This window comes from Galeopterus variegatus, unplaced genomic scaffold, assembly GCF_000696425.1.
Source record: "Galeopterus variegatus unplaced genomic scaffold, G_variegatus-3.0.2 Scaffold925, whole genome shotgun sequence".
Classification (NCBI taxonomy): Eukaryota; Metazoa; Chordata; class Mammalia; order Dermoptera; family Cynocephalidae; genus Galeopterus; species Galeopterus variegatus.
The window spans coordinates 464,011-468,904 of NW_007727036.1; positions in this window are offsets into that span (position 1 = coordinate 464,011).

Here is a 4,894-nt window from a genome sequence, read left to right on the forward strand (position 1 = left end):
ATGGAATACTACTCAGCTATAAAAAAGAATGAAATACTGTCATTTGCAACAACATGGATGGACCTTGAGAGAATGATATTAAGTGAAACAAGTCAGGCACAGAAAGAGAAATAGCACATGTTCTCACTTATTTGTAGGAGCTAAAAACAAATAAATACACAATAAAACCAGGCGGTGGGGAAGAAGACATAACAATTACAGTTCCTTGAAGCTGATACGACAAGCAAACAGATAGGAGATTGTTGGGAGGGAGCGGGGAGAGGAAGCAAGGAGGGAGGTTTCAGTAATGGGCCACAATAATCAACCACATTGTATATTTACAAAATAAAATCAAATTTTTTATAAAAAGATAGCAATTAAATCGTGAGAGATAAGCCAACTCTATCCACCACGCAGCCCCCAGTTCACCCCATTTCCTGCCATATTACAGCATAAATGTATTTAGAAGTCTGATGTGGCTCCTAATGCAATATTAAATGAGAGGGGCACTTTTGGGAACAATGGAAATCTAAAACTGGATTATGGTGGTGGTTCCCCAACTCTGTGAATTTTCTCAAAATCATTAAAGTATGTGATGAATTTGAAGAATTTTATGGAATGTAAATTATACTTCAATAAAGCTGTTAAAGAAACAAAGAAGGGCTCTAAAAAAAAAGGAAGATTCCTGATTTAGCACGAGGCTAAGGTTTCAGGTGTGGGAGGAGGCAAGCTTACAGCTAAGAAGTCCTCTGTGTTTTCACTACTCTAGAAAAGGAGTGTTAAATCAGTGAGGGAATAGAAGACTGATGTTGTGAAAAAATTATAAGTTTTTGCCTATGCCAATCATATGTTAGTTGTCATTTTTAACTCTGAGTAACTCTCTTTTACCATGGGTGAGTTAATCTTTTTTTTTTTACAGATAAGTACTTGTTCTTTCTGAAGAGTCTGTGACCTCAGAACGCTGTAATTTCTGCAAATATATTGGAAGCTAATTGAATTTTTAAATGATATTTCAATGGCAAAATGTTGGTAATTGTAAAGGCTGTATGAACGGTACGTGAGGGTTCATTTATACATATCTCTATACTTTTGTATGTTTGATAATTTTTAAGTTTTAAATAGTGTTCAGAGTACTTGCTGCCTCACATAAGTTGGCATAAAGAAGACATTAATTGAAATATTAAGTTTTCATTGTTTAAAAATGTTTTTAAGCTTTTATAAAATATACCTATTTGAGATATGAATGCATATTCTGGCCAGAAGAATGAATACATATAAATGTCTTTGTATGAAAGTTAAAATGTTATAAATAGCCTTTATGATTTCTAAACTAGCAAAACAAATTAAACTGTTTTTTTTTTTTTTGTCTTTTTTGTGACTGGTAAGGGGATCGCAACCCTTGGCTTGGTGTTGTCCGCACCGCGCTCAGCCAGTGAGCACACCGGCCATCCCTATATAGGATCCGAACCCGTGGCAGGAATGCCGCTGCGCACCCAAGTGCTGGACTCTACCGAGTGCACCATGGGGCCGGCCCAAACTGTTTTTTAGCAAATAATTTTTTATGTATAGTCTTGCACATAAAAGAGAATTTTTATTTTCTATGTTGCTAAGAACCAGCAGCAACCCATGAATATACTAAGATATAATTGTAAGATGCTAGGATACTGAAAAGATAACATGTTTAATGGAAATATACACAGTTTCTCCAAGTTGTATGTGGGGGGGGTTGGGAGGATGTGTGTCAGGAAATAGACTCGTTTGAATCTATTTGAAGTAGTATGCTGGCCACATCTTGCCAATTTCATCTGTATCTATATCTGTGTCAAAACAATTGAATTAAACCAGAAATTGGTAACAGAAATACAGCTAGAAAACCTTCAAAATACCTGGAGATTAAATAACAAACTTCTATTTAATTTAAAAATTTTTTTAGTTTTTTTAATTGACAGATAAACTGTATGTTTTTACTGTGTACAACATGATGTTTTGAAGTTTATGAAAGGACTTCAAAAAGTTTGTGGAAAATGGAATTCAAATATTAAAAATAAAAAATAAAAACTTTATTTCTCAACATGAGCTCCATCAATTTCAAGACACTTTTGTAAGTGATGATACCAACCTTATCATCTACTGCTAAAGAACTGAGGGTCCTGGGAATTTAACCATGTTGATGCAATCTTTTTTACATTATTAGCTGAAGAAAAATGGGTGCCCTTTGAAGGTTTTTTAAGATTAGGAAACAAACAAACAAACAAAAAAGTCAGAAAGGGTCAAATCAGAGCTGTAAATTAAATGCCTGGTGATTTTCCATTGAAACTCTGGCAAAATGGCCTTTGTTTGATGAGAGGAATGAGCAGGAGCATTGTCTTGATGGAGAAAAACTCTCTACTGAATCTTTTCTGGGTGTTTTGCTGCTAAAGTTTTGGCTTTCTCCAAATACTCTCATAATGAGCAGATGTTATCGTTCCCTAGCCCTCCAGAAACTCAACAAGCAAAATGCCTGGAGCATCCCCCCAAAAACTGTTGCCATGACCTTTGCTCTTGACCCATCCACTTTTGCTTTGACCGGATCACTTCCACTTCTTAGTAGCCATGGCTTTGATTGTGCTTTGTCTTCAGGATCATACTGGTAAAGCCATGTTTTGTCCCCTGTTACGTTTCTCTGAAGAAATGCTTCAGGATCTTGATCCCACTTGTTTAAAATTTCCAATGAAAGCTCTGCTCTTGTCTGCGGCTGATTTGGGTGCAACAGTTTTGGAACCCGTTGAGCAGAAAGTTTGCTTAACTGTAATTTTTCAGTCAATTGAATAAGCTGATCCATTTGAGACGTCTGTGATGTTGGCCATTGTTTCTTCTTTTAATCGCCCGTCCTCTTCAGTTAGGTCATGAATGAGGTTTATTTTTTCCTTGCAAGTTGATGTAGATGGTCTGCTGCTGTGAGCTTCGCCTTCAACATTGTATTGTCCCTTCTTAAAAAGAGTTACCCATTTGTAAACTGCTGACTTCTATGCGGCATTGTCCCCATAAACTTTTCATAAAACATCAATGATTTCACCATTCTTCCACCCAAGCTTCACCATAAATTTGATGTTTGTTTTTGTTTCAATTTTAGCAGAATTCATGTTGCTCTGATAGGGGCTGTCTTCAAACTGCTGTCTTATCCTTCTTAGTGCCTCATACTAGATACTGTTCAGACATTTTAAAACAAGTTAATAAAAATTTATTTTCGTGCAAAAAAAATTTTGAAATTCATGCAGTTTTTTAATAATATGCATTTTCCATGAATTTTTTGAAGACCCCTAGTATATACATGTGGAATGGTTAAATCTAGCTAATTAACAAATGCATTACCTCACACAGTTACCATTTTTGTGGTGAGAGCACTTAACATCCACCCTTCACATTTTTCAAGAATACAATATATATCGGCTATCTGGTTAGCTCAGTTGTTTAGAGCACAGTGTCATAACAACAAGTTAAAGGGTTCAGATCCCCTTGCCAGCTACCAAAAAAAAGAGAGAGAGAGAGAAAGAAATACAATGGATACAATACATTTTCATTAACTATAGTCACCTGGCTGTACAATAGGTCTCTTTTAATCTATTCTTCCCATCTAACTATAATTATGTATCCTTTTTATCTCATGTATGTATGGAATCTAAAAAAAAGTTGATCTCACAGAAGTATAGACTACAGTACTGGTTATAAGAAACGGGTGGTTGGAGAGCAGGGGAGGATGGGAAGATGTTTGTCAAAGGATAAGCAACACAATTCTAATTAACACATGGGTCAAAGAAGAAATCTCAAGATAAATGTTAAAATATTTTAAACTAAATGGAAATACAACTTACCAGAATTTTGGAGATACAGCAAAAGTAGCGATTAGAGGAAATGTACAGCATTGAATGCATATATTAGAAAACAAGAAATATTTAAAATTAATAACTTGTGCCTACCTTAGGAAACTAGGAAAAGAGCAAATTAAATCCAAAGTAAGCAGAAGAAAAAAAAATAACAAAAGTTAGACTAGAAATCAAAGAAATTGAAAACAGGAAATCAATAGGGGAAAATCAACAAAAATAAAAGCTGGTTCTTTGAAGAGATTAATAAAATTGGTAAACCTCTAGCCAGGTTAACTAAGGGAAAAAAAAAGAGAAAGCACAAATTACTAATACCAGAAATGAAAGGGGAGCTTTCACTACTGATCTCATGGACATTAAAAGGACAATAAATATTATAAACAACATTATGCCCCAAAATTTGATAACCTAGCTGAAATGGACCAATTTCTTCAAAGTCACACTCTACCAAAGCTCACACAAGGAGAAATAGATAATCTAAATAGGCCTAAGTCTATTAAAGAAATTGAATCAGTAATTAATAACACTTCAAAACAGCAGCAGGCCCAGAGGAATTCATTCATTAATTTTACCAAACTTTTAAGGAAGAAATTACAGCAGTTCTCTACAATCTCTTCCAGAAAATAGAAGCAGACGGAATACTTCCTAACTCATTCTATGAGGCCAGAATTCCCTAATACCCAAAACAGACATTATAAGAAAGGAAAACTGCAGACCAATATCTCTCATGAACATAGATGCAGAAATCCTCAATTAAGTATCGGCAAATTGAACCCAAAAGTCTAAAAAAAGAATTATTCATCTCAACCATGTGGAATTTATCTAGGTATGCAAAGCTGGATCAACATTTAAAAATCAATGTTATTCATTGCATCAACAGGCTAAAAAGAAAAATAATAGAATCATATATCAATAGAGGTAGAAAAAGCATTTGACAAAATGCAACAACCATTTATGATAAAAACTCAAGGCAAACTAGAAATAGAGGGGAAGCTCCTCTACTTGATAAGGAATATCTACAAAAAGTCTAGCTAACATCGTAATTAGTGGTGAGA